This window comes from Rhipicephalus microplus, chromosome 9, assembly GCF_043290135.1.
Source record: "Rhipicephalus microplus isolate Deutch F79 chromosome 9, USDA_Rmic, whole genome shotgun sequence".
In the NCBI taxonomy this organism is placed as follows: Eukaryota; Metazoa; Arthropoda; class Arachnida; order Ixodida; family Ixodidae; genus Rhipicephalus; species Rhipicephalus microplus.
Window position 1 is genome coordinate 127818673 of NC_134708.1, and position 24271 is coordinate 127842943.

Consider the following 24271-nt stretch of genomic DNA (forward strand, 5'->3'; position numbering starts at 1 on the left):
TTGTGTGATCAAAATTTCCGGAACCCTCCACTACGGCGTCTCTCATAATCATGTAGTGGTTTTGGGACGTTAAACCCTACTTATCAATCAGAGTCAATAAACTGTGGGGAATTGTGAAGGGGTTCAAGTTTCACTTTTACTCATCACTAATTTATATTATATAAAGAGACTTCTCCAGCTACATTCCTGCGGATATTGTCTTGCGTGTCTCACGCCTTCGTGCTACAGGTTATGTGTTTCTCTGCAGTACAAGTGACCTATGCGACGCTTGCTTGCGTCGCGCTACAGCAATGCACAGCAAGCTGCCACTGAGAAGGGGCTCTATGTGATGAGCAAGAGCCCCTAGAAGGGGGAAAAGAATGACGAGGTGCAGACAACCTCCGAAACAGCGCTAGAGTGCGAATGGTAACGCAAGGCTCGAAGCACGATCCGGGCTGCGATCGGGACGCGAACAATGGTGCGCCGGCACTATTGACGTGGGCTTGCAAGGAGAAGGATGTCTCGCCAGAAAGCGCACTGGTGACGGGAACGGAGGGATTGCGACTCGGAAGACTGCGACGCGTGCATCCCAAGAAGTGGCCGGAGACACTTACCGGCTTTGATTGCAGCCTCGTAAAGCAGAAAGCACGCATCCATTACCGATGTTCCTAACACAAGCCCCCTTTGGAGCGAGCCGCCGAAGACAGTCTCCGGTGGGCCACGTCACTCGTAGTACCATGTATCATCAAACGCCACTAAGCCTAGCCTCGTATGCCTCCGCGATGTAGCAAAGACGTCACGCGAGACGATGGACAACTGCAGCAGCGGCAAGAAGGTGGCGTTCTTTAGGAACGTTGGGACTGCCGACAGAGGCGCAAGCTGGCCTACCATAGACTTCAGCTATAAACTCTATAAACTCTATAAACTCTTCAGCTATAAACTGGGCTGCTCTATATAAAAGAGCAGCCCAGCACATGAGTTGTGAACTGTAGAAGAGCTTAACTTTCCTAAGAATAAAACCCTTAGTTAACTGTAGCTTTTTTGAGTTTCTGTGTTTTAGGGGTGAAGCTCCTTATAGCGGCACCCGTTCGTTTTTCGTAGCCGTTGTAGTAGTGTGTAACAAGTATAACATTTAAACCTCCAAGGTGGTGCCTGTGAGAGATCTCTTCTGTGCGTTGTTGAACAATGAAAGATAGTGCTCAATGCACATGCCAATGGCTGCTAAGGGGCAATGAGAGACAGGAAAATTCGGCTTTTAGTTAACGCGCACGCTGCGAATTCTTTATTGTTCAACAACGCACAGAATACAAGAAACTGTTGCTACGTTAAGCTCGCTGGTTGTAACCTCCTAGGTTTTGAAAAGGTTTAGCGAGCGTTGGGCTGCAGTGCCATGAATACAGTGAACTAGTACATACCATGAACTGGTTAAACTTGGTAAGTAGACACGAAGCGCAAGCCATGAGAAAGTGTGCGTGTGCCTCCTCTCGTTCAGTCCTTCGAATGTCCGCTCGATGGTGGTGCTTCTATATGAGGAATATATGATGAAAAGATGCGAGATCATGGTACTTGAAGTGTTGAATAGGTGAACGAACAGACACACAGACGGATGCATGAAAGGACGCACGGATGGCTGCACGGACGGATGGACGCAAGGGCGGATGCAGAAGCGGATGCATGGAGAAAAGCAGGAATGGACGCACAGATTAACGTGTGGACGCATGAACAGACGCACGCATGTACGGGCGGATGGACGCACGGGCGTTCACACAGACGCACGCATGGATGCACAGAAGCAAGAACAAATGGACGGACGGATGCTTCGCCCCACTATCCATCAATCACTCCTTGGATATGCTGGCATTTTTTATATTTCTAGTGTGCCTAGAACATGCATAATAAAGGTGGTGTGCCCTTCATCGAGCCTTGTGTAGTCGATCACCCGGAACAAAGCGAACCCGTGTGTGACGAGCAATAGCAGAAGACGTTCGTTTCGTGTCTCGTGCCTTTGCGTGAGGAAAACAAAGTATATCGGCGCCGAGCTCGTGGGCACTCGAGGAACGTGGAATAAAAAAGGGGTCTGGCAGTCTCTTCCTGATCTTGAAATAGTGTGGATGTCCTTCTTAGGCCGCCTCGGAACCCAGTATATCCGACGGCCACAATGGCACGTCGCTCGCTACGCGTTCCTTTGGTTGAACCACTGACCTTTGGACAGCGTCGGCTCCGTGATCCCAAGATGGCGATGGCCCGTGTTTTGTGGACGTGTTCGAGCAGCTGGATGACGCCGCCTGGTAGAAGCCTATCGGTAAGCTGTGTCCGAAGTCGATATCCTAAAAACCGAGGTGGGCCAGCTGCTTTGAAGGAACTAAAACTGATGATTCTTCTAGACCACGACGCCGCTAAAGACGAAGACGCACTGAAACTGCCTCTTGACGCGCAGATGAAGGCATGTCACAACCTCTTGTGTAATTTATTTGCTCTGCTAGTAGTACGCATCGAGCGTCTGGAGTTAAAAAAGCATGAAAATTCTGACGCCAAATTAAGCACGAGTGCAGAGTGCGCCGATGAATCTCAAACGCGGCTCGAGAAAGCAACAAAGACAAACCACAAGCGATGCTCAAGTGTACATGTCTAGCAGTAAAGACGCTCGGGACCAACTTTCGAATTTCGCGGTGAGCGAAATTCGAAAGTGTCCAACCGCTCACGTGGCACTCTGGTATTGGGCTCAGTGGTTGGCTGCTGAAGAGGGCTTGCTTCGGGGACGACCATACTTGCCGGGCGTGGTGGGTGAATCTCCCAGAGCCTTGATCTAATGCCGGTCCCACCTAGGAATCTCCAAGGCACCGATAGGACACTGCAACCACCGTCGCTCCCGTCACAAGTGCATAAGCGGGCGATACAACCTTCCTCTTATGAGTCCACGCATAGATGCCCAGTTGCTCTCTTTTTCTCTTTCTTGATGGCTGAGTTAGCGTGTCACGAGTTCCCAGGAATTTTCGAGTCACGCACGCAGGATCAATTGCGCTCTTCATTGTCTTATTTTTCGTCACGTGACTTTTGATCTTGACACATTGCAACACATGGTCGCGTCTGACTTTGTATTGTAGGCTTATGCCACAGGAGCGAAAGAAAGACACACCTGAACGGTAACCGATGCCAGCCCGGAACGTGAGCCGTGGCTTCACGTGCCACAGCCTAGCGCCTTCTTTATTTTCTTTTGTTGCCATCGCGCGCTCTCCGGTTTGCGCGCCGCCCGAACGAGGGCGCTACAGGGCCCCCCGTGTAGACTGGAAGTCGGAATGTGACTTGCCGTTTGTGGTATTCTAACGGAAGATCAGTCGTAGATGAGAGGCTTTCTAGGGCGGTCTCCAGGTACGCCGGCTTGAGTCGGTCCACGCTGACTGTCTCTTCACGGCCGTTCTGAAGTAGAGTGGCAGTTTTGAGGGTGCGGTGAAGGACGCGGAATGGTCCGTCGTAGGCTGGTGTCAAAGGTGGTCTGACCGCGTCGTGGCGCACGAAAACATGTGTTGCAGTGGCCATATCAGGGTGGACGAATATGGTCTTGTGTTCGGAAGGTCTGAGTGGAGTGGGCCGGAGGTCTTGAACGCAATCGAGGAGGCGTTGTAGGAATTGCTGTGGCTGGTCTGGTAGCTTCGTTGACGTGAAGAAGTCTCCCGGAAGCTGTAGAGAAGTGCCATACACCAGCTCTGCTGTTGAGCACTGCAGGTCTGCCCGGATGACAGCTCGTAAACCTAAGAGCACCAGTGGCAAGGCATCAACCCAGGTGGCTCTATTGAGGCGGGTAGTCAAGGCGGTCTCTAGTTGTCGGTGAAGGCGTTCCACCATGCCGTTGGCGCAGGGATGATAAGCCGTGGTACGGCAATGTCTGGCTCCGAGGATACGTCCACGGTCTGTTGTCACAGTGCCAAGACAGCCAAAACGGGATACCCACGTAGAAATGAAAACGCGGGCAACTGTCTCGGCTGTGATATCTTGAATTGGAACAGCCTCTGGCCAGCGTGTGAAGCGATCGACCATGGTCAATATATAACGGTACCCCTGAGACACTGGTAGAGGACCCACAATGTCTAGATGAACATGGTCGAAACGACGGCCGGGTGGAAGGAAAGGTTGGGGCGGCGTCTTAGTATGACGGGAGACCTTTGTCATCTGGCAGGGCAGGCACATGCGCGTCCAAGCGCGCACATCACCGTTGATTCCGGGCCAGACATAGCGCTGGGTGAGAAGACGCTGAGTAGCCCGAATGCCAGGGTGACAGATGTCGTGTAAGGAGGGGAAAACGGTGCGTCGTAATGAAGCGGGAACAAAAGGGCGGGGAAGGTCACCTGAGGCATCGCACCACAAGCGCTCAGATGATAATGGATGAGGCACCAGGCGTAGTCGGAGAGAACGGGGTTTCTCCCGAAAAGGGGCAAGCTCTCTATCATCCTGCTGTGCCGAGGAGAATGAGGCCCAGTCGATGGTTGGCGGTGGAGAGTCAACCGCGGCTATACGAGAAAAGGCATCTGCGGCGGTGTTGTCAGCTCCTTTCACGTGGCGGATGTCAGTCGTGAACTCCGATATATAAGCCAGATGGCGGAGTTCACGGGGCACGTACTTGGATGAGTTAGTGCGGAAAACATACGCCAGTGGCTTATGGTCAGTCAGGGCGTAAAACGAGCATCCTTCCAGGAAATGCCAAAAGTGCTGTATTGCAGCGTAGATGGCTAGTAATTCCCGGCCAAAGACGCTGTAGCAGGTCTCAGCAGGAAGTAGCTTCCGAGAGTAAAACGACAAGGGTCTCCACTCGGAGTTAATGCACTGCTGTAAGACGGCTCCGACGGCCACGCTGGATGCGTCCACCATCAACCGAGTAGGGGCGTTGCTGCGTGCATGAATGAGAAGCACGGCGTTAGCGACCACTTGCTTAGCAGCAGCAAAGGCGGCCTGGGCCTCTGACGACCAAGGAATGGCGGAAGACGGGCCGGCGGTCTACCGAAGGAGGTCGGTGAGCGGTCGTAGCAGTTCGGCACAGTGTGGTATGAAGCGCCTGGAAAAATTCACAAGCCCCAGGAATTGGCGTAATTGGCACAGTGTTGTAGGCTGAGGATAATCCTGAATTGCTTTAACGTGGGACCGGAGAGGGCGTATTCTTTTGGATGATATGTGATGGCCCAAGAACTCGAGCTCAGATGCGCCGAAAGTACACTTAGAGGCGTTCACAATGAGGCCGTACTGCTGAAGACGTTGGAACAGAGCGCGTAGATGGTGCTCGTGATCTTCAGGTGTGCGGCTGGCGATGAGGACATTGTCAAGGTACGCAAACACAGTAGAAAGACCCCGTGTGGCCTCAGAAATGAACCGCTGGAAAGTTTGAGCTGAATTGCGGAGTCCAAAAGGCATCCGCACGTATTCAAACAACCCAAAGGGCGTCGTGATGGCGGTCTTAGCTATGTCGGCGGGCTCGACAGGAATCTGGTGGTACGCCTTAACAAGGTCAACTTTGCTGAAAAGTGTGCAGCCGTCGAGGCGCGATGTGAAATCCTGGATGTGAGGTAGAGGATAGCTGTCGTGGACAGTCTTGGCGTTCAACGCTCGATAGTCCCCACAAGGACGCCAGTCACTAGGATCACGCTTTGGCGCCAAATGCAGCGGGGAAGCCCAAGCGCTTGACGACGGGCGGATAATGCCGAGCTGCAGCATGTGGTCAAACTCCCGTTTAGCAATAGCTAGGCGGTCTCCGAACAAGCGGCGTGGTCGAGTGGCTGCCGGTGGACCCCGAGTGACGATGTGGTGTCTCACCGTATGTTTAGGCGGCTTAGGGAGGTTGCACGGTTTAGTTAACTCCGGGAAACTCGCCAAGATTTTTTCGAACGGTGAGAAGGTATCAGCATGCGGATGGCCATTGGAGCGATGTCGGACAGGACTCCCGAGATAGAGAGACGAGTCTTACCATCTATGAGGCGGCGCCGCCGCACGCTGACGTCCAAATCGAAGTATGAGAGGAAGTCCGAGCCGATGATCGGTTGAACCACGTCTGCGATGACGAAAGCCCACCGGAAAATGCAGCGAAGGCCAAAGTCGAGGGTGAGAGATCGGAGCCCATACGTTGTTATAGACGAGGCGTTGGCAGCACGAAGCACTTGCCCCTGTGACTTTGAACGATCAGCCTTAGTCGGGGGCACAACGCTAATTTCCGCACCCGTATCTATGAGGAACCTGGCGCCCGATAGCTGGTCCGTGACCATGAAAAGGCGGCTGGGACGAGAAGGGAGATCACACGCCGCCGTCAGTGATCCCGGCAGGCGTTTCCCTGCCACGAACATGGGGGTGTACACTTCGTGGCTCGGTGTCCGAAACGCCGGTGGTACCAGCAGAGGGGTGGAGGGCTGGGACTCCGAGCATCTCGTGTGCGTGGAAGAGCTCGACGACCGGAACGAGGCGAACGAGTCTCCTGCAGGGGGCTCCGGAGTGCGGCAATGGAGGCGGCGAGTTCGTCGATGCGGGCCTCAAGGCGCGAAATTGCTGTGTCTGCTGGTGGTAAGACAGCGTTGACAGATGGGGAGGTCGTGTCATGAACCTGATCGGCGAGCTCCGCCAGGCGGTCGAGATTGACGTCGCCGGCCGCCGCGAGGACGAGGCGGATTGGCTGAGAAAGGCGTTGGAGGAAGAGCTCGCGAAGCAACGCTGAGGGGGCAGAGACGTCGTGTTTCCCAAGAAGCTGTCGCATTCGGCGCAGTAGTTGTGAGGGGCGCCTGTCGCCAAGGTCCCTCTCTGCAAGGAGCTGCTGTAGGCGGACGCGTTCCGAAGGCATGAATCGTTCCAGCACCTTGGTTTTAAGGTGCTGATATGGCGTAGTGTCCGAGGGGTTGGAGAGGACGTCGGAGAGCTCGCTGGCAACGTCAGGAGGAAGGACGGAGGCTACGTGGTAGTAGCGTGTCGTTTCCGAGGCGATGCGGTACAGGGAGAATTGCGCCTTGACCTGATGAAACCAAACTTGCGGGTCCTGTGGCCAGAAAGATGGGAGACGCAGTTGCACGGCCGAGACGTCCTGCGGACGTGAGGCTTGTTCGGTTCAGGGTGCATTCGAGTCAGTCATTGTCTTCGTCCGAGGTCACCACTTGTAGGCTTATGCCACAGGAGCGAAAAAAAGACACGCCTGAACGGTAACCGATGCCAGCCGGAAACTTGAGCCGTGGCTTCACGTGCCACGGCCTAGCGCCTTCTTTATTTTCTTCTGTCGCCATCGCGCGCTCTCCGGTTTGCGCGCCGCCCGAACGAGGGCGCTACAATATATATTTGTATGAGGGAAAGAATTGCGTACTTTAACGAAATATAATGGATAATAATGCCAAGAAAGTGTTAGGGAGATTATTAGACCGTATTGTAAGATAAATGTGGTGAAAGAAAAGAGCGTGAAAAGATAACCTGTCGTCGACATAATATATATATATATATATATATATATATATATATATATATATATATATATACGAGATCCTACAGACAATATTGCCAAGGAATGTATAGGGGAAGTTATTAGAACCAATGTAATGTAAATAAGAAGAAAGAAGAGTGGGTGAAAAAATAAATTGACGTGAGCAGGAATCGAACCTACGACCTTCGAAGAACGCGTTCGATGCTCTAACCATTGAGCTATTACGGCGGCTATCCCCCCAGCCGCTTTATGAGGTTGATATGTGAATTTACACGTGGAAGTGTCAGTCAGCGCCATCTTTCCCTATACAATCCTCGGCATTATTGTCTTTCAGATCTCATTATTATTGTGTCAAACCACAGAAAAACGAGCCCTTAGGTATACACTTCTTTCCCTCAGTCCTTTAGGAGGGTCTCGTACTGGCAGACTTGGTGCCGTTTGGTTGTATACGAGGGACTGTTGGTCAGCTGCCCGCTCGTAATAGGTTCACGGGCTACGTGACACCACACAGCCTCATAAAAGGATGTTCCACACTCGCCGTTATGGCTACAGATGGCGCTCTGTTCTCGTCTCTTCCAGTAGCTTTTTGGGGGGCACGCAGGCCCTTCGGGGTGCAGGATAGCTAGTAACGAGGAAAACAATCAGGCAGACTCTTTAACAGGTAGTATGGACAGATACGATTCCAAAGTGGCACCAGTATCTAAGATAGGTAGAGTCCGGGGCAGAAATAGACGTAGCCACGAGCGCCGAGCTAACTCAGACATAAGATATATTAACGTGCAGAGTGGCAGTAATAGGCTGAAGTGGGAAGAGATAGAAGAACAGCTAAGGGAGGAGACGCCAATGGTATACGGTTTTGTAGAAACACATCGTAGGGACATGGAACAACCTCCTAACAATTCGAACTGCGTGGAATATTGTAACAGAGCAGAAGGCAACAGGAAGGGAGGGGGTGGTATTAGGGCATTCATTCATAAATGTACAGACTGGCAAAGGGTCAAGCAGGAGTGAAAGGAACATTTATGGCTAAAAGAGAAAGTGGAAAGGCAAACGCCACTCCTTGGTTTCGTGTACTTGTGGACGAGAGCAAAAGCCAGAGAAGAAAACCAGGCAATGGTAGAGTGTATATCAAAGGACATTGAGGAGTTAGGAGGATAGTGCAAGATAGTTCTACTAGGAGATATGAATGCGCACATAGAAGATATGGATGGGTATACCAACCTGACAGGCAAAGTGAGCATGTATATGTGCGAAAAGCATGATTTGATCATTTACAACATTACCGAGAAGTGTGAAGGGCAAATAACATGGGAGGTAGGAAGGCTGCAGTCAACCATAGATTACGCACTGATGTCACATAGGATGTATGATAAGCTCAAGGGAATGCACATAGATGGAGATGGCTCCAGAAGTCTGGGTAGTGATCACAAATGTATCAAGCTAAGCTTTGGAACAACAGTGAAAGTGGGAAGGAGACAACATAAGCAACTACAGGAAAATTTTTATTCAGAAAGGTAAATTGAAATATCCACTAAACAAATTGAGAAAGCAATCACTGAGGATAATAAAACAGTGTGGACATACACGAATCTAATAAGACTGTTGAGCTAGAGCTTGATAAAGCACGTGACAAGTCACCCCGGAAAAGAAGACACAAACCCAACAGTTGGTGGGATGAGGAAGTTAGGAGAGCCATAGCAAAATGTCAGAAAGCATCTAGAGAACACAGACATGCTAAGCAGCGGGGTGAACCGACAGATGATGTTGGAAGAAAATGGGAAACCTTTTTAAGCTGTAGAAGAGATGCATCCCTTCTGATCAATGAAAAGATTTGAAGAAAGGGGGCTCAGTGGCTGGTAGAGGTACATAAAAAGGATACAAAGGCAACTGCGAACGTTTGTAACCATCTAAACTCCGAAGGAAATGAGAAGAGCCTAGAGCAGAGATTTATAACTACAGCTCAAGGTGCTAGGCTAGAGGGGGACAAAGCTATTGAATATATAAGAACAAGGATGGTGAAAAAATTTCAACAAATAAGTGCATGCACCACAATAGACAAGGATGAATCAAGTGGCGCAGTGGCTCCATTTTCACAACGAGAGTGAGAAAGGGCCGAGAAGAGGTTTCCTAGTAATACATCAACAGGCCCGGATGGCATTCCAACTATGCTGATACAGACATCAGGTCCGAAGTCTAAGCAAGCTTTGAGAAAGGCTGTGAGCAAAATAATAATCGATGGTGAAGTCCCCGATGGATGGAAAATTAGCAGGATGAGCATGATCTATAAAGTAAAGGGGGACAAAGCTGACATAAACGACTACCATCCTAGTACAGTGACATCAGTGGTCTACAGGCTGGCGATGCAGATTATAAAGAAAAGACTGCAGGCATTCATACAGGATGAGAAGGTGCTGGAGGAACTGCAAAATGGGTTTCAAAAACACAGGAGGTTGGAAGACAATCTGTTCTCACTGACGCAGTGCATCAAAATAGCTGAAAAGGAACACAGGCCTCTGCAGATAGCATTTTTTGGATACCAAGGGAGCGTACGATAGCGTGGTTTAGGAGAAATTGTGGGGAATACTGGACACACTAGCCGTGGAAGATAAAGTCACTAATCTTTGAAAGATATCTATAAAGTTAACAAGGTAGTTATAAAGTGAGAAAAACAGGTATCCAAGCCTGCAGAGGTAAAACGGGGGCTTAGGCAGGGGTGTCCTATGTCACCCTTTTTATTCATAATGTACCTGCAAGGATTAGAGGCCGAAGCAGAGGGAAGTGGACTGGGCTTCAACCTCTTTTTCGCCAAACAAGGAAAACGTATTGAACAGGCACTACCAGATTTGATGTACACAGATGATATAGTGATAATGGCCGACAACAAGGAAGATTTGCTAAGATTGATGGACATCTGCGGAAATCAGGATGATGGGTTAGATTTCAGATTCAGTAAGGAAAAAATCAGCAGTGATGATTTTTAATGACAATGAATGTAGTGAGCTTAGAATACAGGAGGTCATGCTAGAGATAACAGATAAATACAAATATCTGGGCGTATGGATGAGCAATGGGGTCGAGTACATAAAGGAACACGAAATATATGTGACGAATAAAGGTAACAGGAATGCAGTGGTCATGAACAACAGGGCACTGTGTAATTACAATAGGTGTGATGTTGTGAGAGCAATATGGAAAAGTGTCATGGTTTCCTGTCTGACGTCCGGCAATGCAGTCTTGTGCATGATATCAGAAGTTCAAGCAAGTTTAGAAATTAAGCAACGTGGAATAGGTAAGCTTGCCTTAGGAGCTCATGGAAATACATCAAATCAGGGAGTGCGAGGTGATATGGCATGGACATCATTTGAGGGCAGGGAAACTAGCAGCACGATAAAATTCGAGAAGCGGTTGAGAGAAATGCGGGAGGAGCGTTTGACAAGGAAGGTAGTCAGCTACTTGTACATGAAGAATGTCGATACAAAATGGAAGAAGCAAACCAGCAAATTGACTGATAAATACTTCGAAAACAGCAGGGGTCCAAACCAAAAAGAATTATCGGTTAAGAAGAAGGCGAAGGAAGCTGAGACTGATATGTGGAGAATTAGCATGATTAAGAAGCCCGCACTAGAGATCTATCGAACTTTTAAGCAGGAAATTGTGAAGGGAAGGATCTATGATAATACTCGGGGTAGTTCTCTTCTGTTTGAGGCTAGGACGGGAGTATTGCGAACCAAGACATATCGGGCCATATTACAAAGGGGTAGACACGATATGCAGTGCGTGTGGAGAGGAAGAGAAAAGTGCCGAACACTTGATAATGTTCAGTGAAGGGCTTCACCCTATAGTTCAGGATGATGGCGCAGAGTTTTTCAAAGCACTGTGGTTTAGGGAGAGGGAGGGAAAAACAGTCTTCAAACGGGTAGAATAAACTAGAAGTAAGTTATCTGATTGGTGGCTAAAGTCAAGGCACGAGTGAAAATAAACCCTTCACTGCAAAGTATGTATCCTCAACCTCACTATTTAATGGAAAGAAATCAATCTAGTTTCTGGTTCATTAAGTATTATAGCTTTGAGGTGCTAGCCACCGCCCGATCTAAAGGGTACAGCCATATCCACCCATCCATTCCATGCTGTCCTGTCGTTTGCGCTGTTAAGCACTTTCTTCATCTGTCAGGCACCGTATATGTAAACGTATATATATATAAATATATATATATATAATTATATATATATATATATATATATATATATATATATATATATATATATATATATATATATATATATATATATATATATATATATATATACACTGAAAAACGCTAGAAAGAAAAAAAAGCACCTTGTTATAGTGCATTACATCGACGCCCATGCCGACGTTGACGCCGGCGGCAAAATGCAGACGGGAGTGTCCATATAATTGCTATCACAATAAAACTAACTAGCACGATGACATAAAACGGTAGCATAATTGATACACAGAGGCACGCCGTTAAGTATGCGTAGCAATGGGTGAGTACAGCGCAATAGATTGTTTATTTTGCTCACAGATATCGCAGAACCTATCGCAATGCCTCTAATTAGATTTTCAGCAGCGATGAAAGCGATTCAAGTGATTGATTTCTGCCGACGTCATTCGGCAAGTCATTCCACATCTCTATAACTTCGAGAAAAAGAACACTTCAACGTGTTATAACGTGACAAGAATGGGCATGTGCATTTGTCGTCGTTATTTCTGCAGGAGTGATGGTTCGGAGCTTTCAGGTAATCATGCTTATTTAAGTTTACCAGGTTGCTTGAAAGAAGAAAACGAAACTTCAGACGAGCTAATCGTCGTCGGCTAGAAACAGATGTGACACGGGCTTGCAAATGCTGCTTGGAAATACTCTACTACCTGGGTACATGAAAATTCTAAAAGCCCTTTTCTGAATTTTTTCCATTGCATCCGTCATGTTCTTTTGGTGTGGGTTCCAAGCTATTGCTGCATACTCTAGGACGGATCTAATGAGGGTTTCGTATGGTGCCAGTCTATGACGGCTCTGTCTGACCTGAAATGACCTTGATTGATCACACACATGTGGACAGGAACCAGCAAATGTTTTATGGGCCAATGAAACGCCCTTTCAAAATCATGAAATTCCTTTTGTTTTGTGGAGTTTTTTAAAGGAGTTCAGTCGCCAGTGCTTTCCATTCGATTTGCTAGGAGCCGATGATTGTCCACAAGTTTCCAGGGTTTTACTCGCACTGCAGTAGGGGATCTAAGGAAGGCTTCCGACATAGAACCCGATTAGTCAGCGCTGCCTAGCTTATTGTATGGCAGCTTTAAGTGATCATGGTGGCATAAAACATAGAGAGGAATAGCGTGGTGGACTTTAAAATAATGGGAAAGCCAGCTTTCAAGCTTTTCGCGATCTTTAGAGCCAGAAAATTGGTAAAGGTGCACGGTGTTCTATACACAAGGGATCGAATGGACAGCCAGGCTAGTTGGTCCTGAATTATCTCGACTTGATTTGTACAGAGCAGTATCCGATTCGGAAGGCGAACACGCACGCAATTTTTATTTGTCTTTCTCCCTTCCCTTCAGCAAGAATGAATCTAGAGAGTTGTATATATCACAAGCAGCTCAACATCTGAAGGCATTTAAATGTACTAATATGAATTCATCCCGTTAGTTGCAGTAAGCTGCCACTGCCAATCTGATCGGTGCGCAGCTTTCTTGAATTAATTTCAGAATGAAACACAGCTGGACTACTACAAAAATCTTTCGGTAATGTGCAGCATATTACAACGGTGTTTACAGTGCACACATCAATTTAACACCGTGAGAGTTCACAGATGTATGACGTCACGTAACAAGCACGGGTTTTCATGACACGAAGAATTTTTTGTGTAGACGGCGAAAGAATGATGGCCCAAGTACACCGTAATAAAGGCAGTGTATTATCTTCTCTTTCATGTAGCCTTTCATGATTTGTTATTAAGGAACGAATCATTTGGAATCTTTTTTTCTGTCACTTTACGAGGAAATCTACTGCAGATATAACTCAGAGAAGAAAGCAATGTGAGATAGCGAGACGTGTGTGTAACATACTATATATCTTCAAAGAAAATTTTCCATTACGCAATTTGTAAGAGCAAGCTGGAGGTACTCGAAGTAAACCTTCAATTACGATTGCAGCGAGTGTAGAGAATGTACAAGACTTATGTAGTAAAATTTGAGTGGAGGTAGTTGGTGCATGCTACAGGAAAATCAGACGAAAAAAGAAGACAATCGGGGAAGACTAGGCGAAAGGAAAAAGCGTCAACTCGCAACGAACTTTGTTCCTGCTGAACCATCGCAATTACCCACCATGCAGAATGTTCGCAGTAGTGCACCGTACGTTACAACGCCCAATCGCACACTCAATGCACGCGCTAGACAGAAACGTGTAAAAAAATCTACTTTGCATAGTCCCACAGAAAAAAAAAACTCAAGTAAAAGGGTCACATAATGGGGGGGAAGGTATCAAGTGAATGTTGCGTAACTAGGTATTATTTAGGATTGCATAATTGTTATTTCGTCTTTGTTATTCTTATTTATTGAATGAAGTACGAGCATTGCCTTCAACGATCGTTGGGACGCTTATGTGCGACTCAGTGTCTACCTACATGTGGTGGCCAGTGAATGGTTGTGCAGCTTGAGCAGTCGGATTTTACTACCACACGCTGCCTGCATCAGCCATGCGAGGCGAGAGATGTGGGAGGAGCAATCAGTTGGCCCAAGACGCAAGCATATTGGACAATACGCGATGCACGAGGATGCGCAGTGGGGATGTGGACATCGTCACCGACGCACGGCACGGGGCATGCTTTGGATTTAAAAAATTGAATTCAGCAGAAAGCAGTACCACCAACTAATCGTGAATGCAGACATAATTTCTTCTTGATGAGGCATGCTTCTAGCATCTATCGCTCAATCGCTTCCTCGATTCTGCCTAGAATGGTGATGTAAGCAAATCTTCGCACAAATCAACACGTGGTGCAGTGTATTGGTGGTTGTGCTAAAAAGATTATTCTCATTAAAAAGATCATGCTCCCTCACTGGATCGCTTCCGAATTGGCTGGTGCGGCCCTTCTACAGGAGAGAAATTTCGTAGACCACTCCCATGGCTCGGGAGTCGTAAGACCTCGTATACCTCTTGCCACACGGGGTAGGCACGGGTCCTCTTAAAATCTGTGAGCACAGGCCTGACAGTTTACTTGACGTTTAAAACACCACAGGTAATTTGTCCCTATTGGTCATCTTTCTAGGATTGTGTGCAAACGTATGTGCATACGAGACAAGTTCTGGTCTTTTTCGAACCACTGACACTTCTTAATCTCTTTAGCCTTCTTAAGCAGTGATTCTGCCACTGCCGCAACGGCTGAGTGCAGATTCCTAGCCGGCTGACCTGGTTGTCGAAGCTCTCTTGCATTCTGTGAGGGCAGGACTTGCATGCACATAAAAGAAATAATTCTGTTCACTAATTTTGATTGGGCAGCATCACAATGCATCAGCTCCTTGTTAGAACGAGGCCAGTAGGCCCAACAGATGTGCTCTCCCGTCAGAGGGTGGCTCACATCTAAAAACTGAATTTTCTCGCCAGTAGGTAGCTAATGCCTGAGGGACAGCCCCTTCGCACGGTGTCGAAATTTTCGCTAAATTTTGTTCACGTAGTTGGTGGGTCTTAGGCGTGGTTTAGCATCTATATATACCAAGGAGTCGTCCACATGACTATACACAAGGTTCGCATTTCATTGTTAAGAGCCTGAGCTAACCTTCTATCAAAAGAAGCTGAAAACGTCCTTCTTCTCTCTTTGTCATCGTTCTGTTCTCACGCTATAGCTATCGTCATATACAAAATGTAGAGTGCGGGCGCCACAAACAAGTCGCCATGTATACATTAGCGTTGAAGATAAACATACCCTACGTGCATTGAAAACGTCGAACACAAATGAAACTCCAAAAGGGGTATGAAATTATGTGCAAAGATGTGAGCACTCCTCTCAAATGCCAAACCATCATTATCTTCAATGCTAACTTTTGCTAGTTTGAACACTAGTTGAACGCTGCGTAATTGATTTATATTTATTAATGGCATTTCTACATACTCTGTAGATGTGACTGATGGTGTCTCGGACCATAAGATAATGTGCCTTTCTTTTCCGCTTGGTGATAAGAAGCAGCACAAAAAACAAGAAAGAAATATTTAGAATTTCGCTAATTCTGATGACCATGCAATACTTGGCTGTTGACAGGAACATTTTATAACATGCCGGGCTGCACCATGACACTCTGGGATGCTGTGAAAGACTATTTATTCATTGTAGGTATAAACGTTTGTCCCTTCAAAATACGATCGCACTAACAAAAACAACCCATAGATGACAAGACATATCATTCATCTACACCGTAGGCTAAAACTAGCCATAAACATGAAAAACCCGTTAGCGTGTTGTCTCAAATTATAGTCAGCCTCACTTGCAAACACTCTGACGCCAAATTTAGGTATTTCTCTCATTCATTCCGTGAATTCTCGACAAGAAGTCGTGAAAAATTCCGGCAATATTTAGAGTAAACGAATGCTACACCCAGTCAAATAATCGGTAATGGTTCCATCGGAAATGATGCGTGAATATTCGCTCATTAATTTAACATATACTTCGGCTCCGTATTTTCTTCTCGCCAGCATAAATCACCACATTAAAACCTTCTTTGAGTATTGTTTACTAAGTTCATAACATATGAGGGTACAATTTCTTTGTTTCTGAACCTGAAAAATAAATCGTCAGCAGGTCAAGATAATATTCCTAACACACTCTCGTGTAGGTATGCTGAATCCCTTTGCGCAATTTTCAACAAATGTTTTTCGCCTCTCCTTCGAAAATTTCCTCATTCCTGGTGATTGGCGTGCGGCACGTGTGGTCTTGGTCTTTGATAACGTGGATCGTCTGAACGTAGCAAAAACAGGCTGATTTCTTTAACTTGTACGCCATGTAAGCTATTGGAACACATAGTCACACTTTACAATACCACATTTCTCGAGGAAAATAGCTTGAAATTGCCATGACAGCACAAATATAAATGAAATTTATCAACCACAACGCAACTAGTCGCTACAATTCGTGAGGTCACGTCATCGGTTGATACAGTGACACAAATTGATGCTAATTTTTCAATTTCAATATAGCATTTCATGTTGTCATGCATAGCAAACTCATTTTTAAATTGCATATTCTAGGCCTACGTGTGACGCTCATTGACTGTATTGGTTCTTACCTTCATATTTGCAAGCAGTAGGTTAAAATAAATGATGGCATATCTGCTATTTTACCATTATCGTCCGGTGTGTCTGAAGGCAGTGTTTTGGGACCTGCTCTCTTTTTAGTGTACATAAAGGACATTGTTAAATACATAGACACATTGCAAGTACATATAAAGGTTTTTGCAGGTGACTGCATACTTCGTAAAATAATTATTACTCCGGATGACGAGAAATGCCTGCTATCCAACCTGTGTTTCATTTCTAAGTTTTAGGAATAAATTTCAATGAAATTAAATAGTTTTAAGTCAGTTGTCGTGTACACAACAAATAAGAAACACCGTTTGAGTTATATGTATCATCTTAACAACTGTCCCTTTAGTAAGGTTGAACAAAATGAATACTTAGGTGTCACAATTACAAACCACCTAACACGGTCCAATCTAATTGAAAAAATAAAAAAAAACATGCACATCTGCTTCTAGAAAGCTTCGTTTTTCGAGGCATAAATTCAAAGCTGCACCAAAAGAATTAAAACTGCTGGCCTACAATGCATTTATAAGACCAAAGTTGGACTATGGTAGTGTTCTTTGCGACCCAGATCTAAAGAAAGACTTTAGTTAACTATAGACGATGAAGTGTGAGGCGGATCACTTTCTCTGCAATGCTAACCACAGAAATGACTCACAAACAACCATCATGACCGTTATTAACATCCCTACGTTAGAAAAATGGCATATCCCACATACAGTGGCACTCGATGATATGCGAACCACGAATGAGAAATGTTGATATGTCAATTCAAAATGAGCACAACGTTACGAGGTGGAGGTAAATGATGCCGCACAAGACTTCTGTGTCATGATTATCATATCGGGATGTGTCGTTTCCTTTCATCCTCTATTCACGTCACGTGATACCATATTTAGTATATGCGGAGCTAGCGACACGGTCGCGAGACGCTAAGAGCGTGGTATATTGTGTTCTTACATGACACGCGTGTCAGGATTATCATGTTTGCACCAGTCATATATTTCGTCATCTATTGACGTCACGTAACAACAAATTTGGTGTATCTAGAGCTAGCCAAACGGCCGCCAGCGCATCATGAAGGGCCCAATAATGTCAAAAGTAGCGTTGACGCGCACGTACGCTGGACACAGAGACGCTACATTAGCAAAACGCGGGCACTGAATAGTCTGACGCCAGGCGCGAGCAGCGTCCGTCAGCGCGGTTCGACGGCAACCGGCGTGAAATGCGACATGCTGCATTTCGCACCGATGCGTTACGCAGACAACACTGCGTCTCCCTCTTCGTGACGGAGGACGCCGGACGCGCTGCGAGGAAGCAACGCAGCGCGCCACGCGCCTGCGAGTATATGCCAGGTCTGGCACCTGGCGTGGCGACGCCAGCGTGACGCCACGAAATGAACGCCGGCAAATACGCGAACCACGTCACGTCGAAATGTATTGGCGCCTTGACTGTGGCATGTAGTCATGTTTTCACATGAAACGCATCTCATGATTATCATGTTCACACTAGTCACATACCATCTTCATTTATTGGCGTCATGTACCAAATTTGGCATAAGTCAAGCTAGCGAAACGGCCGCGAGCGCATAATGAGCGTAGCATGTATTCATGTTGTTACATGACGCGCATCTCATGATTATCATGTTTGCACAAGTCACATACCTTCGTCATGGATTCACGGCTTTTAATACCAAATTTTGTATATGTGACGCTAGCGAAATGGCCGTGAGCGCATCATGAGTGTGGCATGTCGTCATGTTGTTACATAACACGCATATCATGATTTCATGTTAGGGTCTGTCGCTTGTGTTTGCCATAGAATCATGGCATTCCATACAAAATTCGCAACACGCCATGTGAACAAAACCACTGAAAGAGCTGTAGGACCATGAAACGTGAAGCATCACATTCATGACATGTCACGATTTTCATATTGACACCAGTCGAATATGTTCATACATTCATATTAAGTCGCATCAAGTTTGGTATTGATACCATTATCTAAACGGCCAGGAGAGCTAAATCTCCTAGGCAGCTAGACAGATGGATAGATAGATAGATAGATAGATAGATAGATAGATAGATAGATAGATAGACAGATAGACAGACAGACAGACAGACAGACAGACAGACAGACAGACAGACATACAGACTCGAAGTCGCCAAAGTTCGCTGAGAAATGCTTCGCATTTAATACCGAAAGGGAGTCTAGGCATACACATGCTTACACTGTTGGGCCTTACTTTGCACGTACAAATCATTTCATATTTTTTTCTTTCCTTGCACTATTATTAGGCGGAACGAGTTACCTCTTGAAGCATTCTGTGATATTGAATATCCGGATGTTGATAACTATGTATCTTTCTTTTCTAAACAATACAACACGAGCTCTGGACTGTCTCACAGTGCAGTTTATTTACATTTTTTACGCAATTCATTTTTTGTTCTGTGTTCAACTGGTTTACCACGTTGTTATTGCTTGAATGATTCTTGTATTAGAGGTAAACTATGAATTACATTTTATTAGGCCCCCTTGCTTGACCTTTCTACCACAGTATACAGTAAATAATAAAATAAATAACAGGTGCGGCGCTAAATAATTTGGATAGAAAACGTGTACTGATAACGCATACCCGACCCCTTGAAAATCAAGTAGATACTGGCTAACGTCAGCATAGTACCTTATAATGAATTCATTTTCAACAGGAAGGAAATGAGGTTGCTTCAGCAGGTGTCTGCTCACTAGATTCTGCCACGAATCTCTTTCGCTTACAATGAACCTTTTTTTACGGAGGAGGATGTCCGCCTTTGTGGGCAGTTGCACGAGAGTACAAAAGCCAACGAAACAGCCTCAGCAGTGCACTTTATAGGCGGTCACGCAAACTAACAACAGCCCAAAGAGGACTATGGCTGCACCCAGGGAGCCTTGAATGAAAAGGTCTATACACCGGAAAGGCTTCTCAAGCTTTATTTATTTATTTATTTATTGATACCCGCAGGGCTTACAAAAAGCATTATAGAGGGGAGGGGCTAAGATACATCGATACATACAAAAAATATGTACAGTACAATAAAATATAAAGCAAAAAACAATATTATAATGAAGAAAAATATGAGTCTCGGTAAACGAGCACAAATAGTAACAAATAAATGTATATTTATACATCTGCTAATATGACGCAACATACCAAAGCAGTAATAAACAGAGGATGGCAGTTGATAATATAACACAGAAAATTGAAATATGAACTTATGTTCATAAATATATACAAAAGTAGTGATGCAGGAAGAGAAATGAAAACATACCGGATTACTAGAAGGACAAACAACAAAAATGCAAAAAAGACGTGTAAAAAGTAAGTGGCAATCAAACAATAAATCGCAACTGCAGTAAGGGGATCAGCTTGGTAAAGGCGTATAACACGTTTTCAGTGCTTTACGGAAACGGCATGTGTCTCTGATAGCGACGAGTGACGCAGGCAGGTGTTTCCACTCGTGACATGTTCTCGGAAAGAATGAATATGAGTAGGAGGCTGTGCGCTGTGAAGGTACATGAACTTCGCAAGGATGATAGACACTTGGGGAGGTATAGGATGCTGGTGTAATGTATCGGCAATTGAGCTCATGGTTACGACAGTAGATCTTGTGAAAGAAGGAAAACAAGCTAACTTCCTACGAGAAGAAAGGAGAGGAAGGCAAAGAGTTAGTTTCAAATTAGTGATGCTAGCAGATTTATGGTAATTGTTAAGGTTGAAACGGGCCGCTAGATTTTGCACATTTTTGATTATGTTTTTCAGAGTAGCATGGCCAGAGTCCAATATCGAGCATGCATATTCAAGGTTACATCTGACAGAGGTGATGTGAAGTTGTTGTTTTAGTTTCGGTGGAGTTAAAGAAACATTTCGTTTAAGATAACCAAGCATGCGATTAGCTTTCGACGTTATGTGCTCGATATGTTTTTTTTCATGAAAGATTGTTAGTAATATGCACACCGAGGTATTTATAGCACAGTACTTCATCAAGGAGAGTGTTGTTAAGTAAGTAATCAGGGCAGGCCGACTGATTACTTGAAATTCTCATTGTTTTGCATTTAGACGTGCTAAGGTAAATAAGCCAGAGCTTACATCATGTTCAAGTGTTATTTAGATCATGTTGGAGTGTTAACGTATCGTTAGAGCTTTCAATTACGCGATATATGACGCAATCATCAGCGAACAGACAAATAGTACCTGCGATTAGGTTAGGAAGGTCATTGATGTAAATTAAAAGAAGTAAGTGTGCTAAAACAGAGCCTTGGGGTACGCCTAAACTCACGGGTGCTTCAGGAGAGTCAGTATCGTTAGTACTCAAATTTTGCGTTCGGTTAGAAAGAAACTATTAAATCCCATTAAAGACCAAGGGATGAATATTTAGTCGGCCAAGTTTTAGTAAAAGTGGTGGTTAACTCTGTCAAAAAACTTTGCAAAATCTAAAAATATAGAGTCTACTATAAAGCCGGCGTCTAAAAATTTGTGAAGATCATTGCAAAATGTTAGTGATTGCGTACCGCACGAGAATGACATACAGAACCCATGTTCACTACTATGAAAGAACTTATTTGATTCTAAAAAATCACTAGTTGTTAGCAAATGACATGTTCAAAGATTTTACAGGGTATTGATGTCAAGGAAATAGGTGTATAATTATGAGGGTTGTGAGTGTCACGGAATTTGTGAAGTGGAACCACCTTGCCTGTCTTGCAGTCTCTGAGTAAGGAGCTGTTGTTGAGCGATTTCGTGAAAATAAGATTCAGTATAATGGAAATACATTCGGCAGTCGCCTGTCGAATTTTCGGCGTGCCCAATCGATGCCGCACGAGGATGATGGTTTAAAGTTTTTAATAATGGAGCTCATACCAGAAGAGTCGAGTAAATTGGGTTCCATTGGTAGGTGCAGGAAAGGGCGGAGAGATGCCAGACTGAGTGGAGCAAAATGAACGGGAAAAAACGATGTTTAGTACAGAGGCACACCGGCTGCTTGGGATCGCCTCACCTGATTCATCAGTAAGAGTTATAGTTCGATCATCGCGGGTTTTCACAATATTCCAAAATTGGTTTGGGTTGGTTTTGAGTAGCTATGGAAATGTGATGTTGTAGAAATTAAACTTCGTTTCCCTCAAAGCACTGGAGTATGCATTTGCTGCGGCGGCATAGGCAGACCACTTATCAGCAGATGCCGATTTCTTCGCAGCACGAAAGAGCCTACATATTTTGTTACATAGCCGATTGAGGTGTCTCGTGTACCACGGTGCGTTAGATGACTAATACACCTTCCTTACAGGGATATTTTTTTTATCAGAAGCCAAACTTTGTTTTTAAAACACGCCCATAATTTTGTAACTGAAGCGTCAGTGCACAAAGGACAAAAGCTGTCGCGAAAGGTAGAAAGCTCAGTGATTATAGTGTCGAAATTAGCGCTATTATAATCTTTTATAAGTTTAAAGCGCTTGCTCCTTTTAGTCGTCGGTACAGAGATTGAAAAATGCAGTACCTCATGGTCACTGAGTCCAGGAAAGTGAGTTATTTTAGATGTAATATCAGGTGACGACGTCATTATCAAGTCTTGATTGATTGATTGATTTGTGGGGTTTAACGTCCCAAAACCACCATATGATTATGAGAGACGCCGATGTGGAGGGCTCCGAAAATTTTGACCACCTGGAGTTCTTTAACGTGCACCCAAATCTGAGCACACGGGCTTACGACATTTCCGCCTCCATCGGAAATGCAGCCGCCGCAGCCGGGATATGAACCCACGAACTGCGGGTCAGCAGCCGAGTACCTTAGCCACTAGACGACCGCGGCGGGGCGTTATCAAGTCTAGTAAGGATGATGTGGTGGAAGTAACACCAGTAGAAAGACTGACTAGTTCTGATAGATTGAAATCCAAGCACGTGGTTAGAAAGCAACTAGTTTCAACTGAAGCAGGCTCCGCAATCGGGCATAGATGAGACCACTAAATTGAAGGAAAATTAATATCACCTAGAAGGGAAACTGGAATACTGGTAAACGGTGCAGAGATATGGCTTAGGCAATCATCAATTTTCTCGCAGAAAGAGCCCTTGGAATTAGGTGGGCGGTAGCAAATGACAAAAACCATCTTGTGTACAAAACTGGTTACGCAGCACCACACTATTTCTCAATTGCATGAGATTTTCAAAAGCGAACATTGAACACATTCGTTCACGGCGATGAGAACACCACCACCCGTTCTCTCAGAGCGATCATAACGATGTATGGTGAATGTTTTCTGGCACTGAAAAAGCTCACATAATCCAATTTTGTCGGATAGCCAGGTTTCAGTCAACAAAATTATATCCGCATCCGTGTCAATAATTATAGCGCTTAGGCTGTCTCTTTTTCGAATAAGGCTGAGCACATTGGCATAAAGTATTGAGAGCACTGGTGGTGAGCCACCACCCCTCACAATGTCCAAGCTAGAGGCAGAATAAGGGAAGTCTGTTCGGGTCGCCTTTGGTATAGCGGCAATGGCGACTGGCGGTGAAGGTGCCTTACAAACGGAATTGGTGTGAGCATCAAACACGTAGCACTTTTTGTTTGCATATAGTCTTTTGTACTGCAACTTGCGGCGATGCGGCAGACTGAGGCGATGGCGTAGTGGTTTGAGCATCTGCCTCGCATGCAAAAAGTCCGTGGTTCAAATCCTGCTGCCGTGCAGTTCCCAACCGGATAAAAAAATCCACGTGGTGATGGAACTGCATTAGGAAGCCTGGGGTGTGGCCTCACCAGTAACCACCACGGGGAACGCACTCCCTCACCAGAGAAGGATTGCCCACCCTGGTGCAGTATCTGGCCACTTCCTCCCACATGCATACGTCAAATAACTCACGGCACTCAGTCCGCAGCAGCTGCGAAGCAACTGACTACGGCGGCGGTCAGATCTTCAACGCAGCAGAGGGTGCTAAGAATCTCTGGATCCAGACACGCCGCCATTGGAACCAGAACTTGGCAACGTTTAACGCTGGAACCTTATCTAGTGAAGGAAGTCTAGCTGTACTATTCGAGGAGCTAGAGGGAATATAATAGGGCCAGTGAGGTTAGGAGGACAGATGAGGCCTATACGGTGCTACAGAATGGGTACGTCCTTTGCTATCGGGGCTTGGCAGACCGAAGAGAACTGGTAGAGGGGTTCCTAATTCACAAAAACGTAGCTGGCAGTAGAGAGGAATACTATAGCTTTACTGAAAGGGTGGAAGGTATTGTCATTGAACTGAATAAAAGATACAAGATGAATGTGGTACAGGCTTACGCGCCTCATCCAGCAATGATGACGCTTTAGTTGAAAGTTTCTATGAATACGTAGAATCGGCAATGAGTAAGGTAAAAACACAGTATACTATACTGATGGGAGATTTTAATGCAAAGGTAGGGAAGAAGCAGGCAGGAGACCAGGCAGTAGGAGAATATGGCATCGGTACTACAAACGCCAGAGGAGAGCTACTAGTAGAATTCGCAGAACGCAATTATTTACGGATTTTGAATACTTTC

At 45.7% G+C, this 24271-nt stretch overlaps 1 protein-coding gene across 1 annotated transcript in view; it reads left to right on the forward strand.

The window, feature by feature from the left end:
* The window catches only part of LOC142771455 (peroxidase-like), a 272747-nt gene that overhangs the window by 162632 nt on the left and 85844 nt on the right, over positions 1-24271 (forward strand). The window lies entirely within an intron of this gene.